We start from the raw sequence: 668 nt of genomic DNA on the forward strand, positions 1-668 counted from the left end.
CACAGGACTGGAAAAGGTCAGTTTTCATTCCAATCCCAAAGAAAGGCAATGCCAAAGAATGCTCAAACTACCACACAATTGCACTCATCTCACATGCTAGTAAAGTAATTCTCAAAATTCTCCAAGCCAGGCTTCAGCAATACGTGAATGGTAAACTGCCAGATGTTCAAGCTGGTTTTAGAAAAGGCAGAGGAACCAGAGATCAAATTGCCAACATCCGCTGGATCATGGAAAAAGCAAGAGAGTTTCAGAAAAGCATCTATTTCTGCTTTATTTACTATGCCAAAGCCTTTGACTGTGTGGATCACAATAAACTGTGGGAAATTCTGAAAGAGCTGGGAATACCAGACCACCTGACTTGCCTCTTGAGAAAACTATATGCAGGTCAGGAAGCAACAGTTAGAACTGGACATGGAACAAAACTGTTTCCAAATAGGTAAAGGAGTACATCAAGGTTGTATATTGTCACCGTGCTTATTTAACTTATATGCAGAGTACATCATGTGAAATATTGGGCTGGAAGAAGCACAAGCTGGAATCAAGATTGCCAGGAGAAATATCAGTAACCTCAGATATGCAAATGACACCACCCTTATGGCAGAAAGTGAAGAGGAACTAAAAAACCTCTTGATGAAAGTGAAAGAGGAGAGTGAAAAAGTTGGCTTAAA

This window comes from Bison bison, unplaced genomic scaffold (assembly GCF_000754665.1).
Source record: "Bison bison bison isolate TAMUID 2011002044 unplaced genomic scaffold, Bison_UMD1.0 scf7180017864466, whole genome shotgun sequence".
NCBI classification, from domain to species: Eukaryota; Metazoa; Chordata; class Mammalia; order Artiodactyla; family Bovidae; genus Bison; species Bison bison.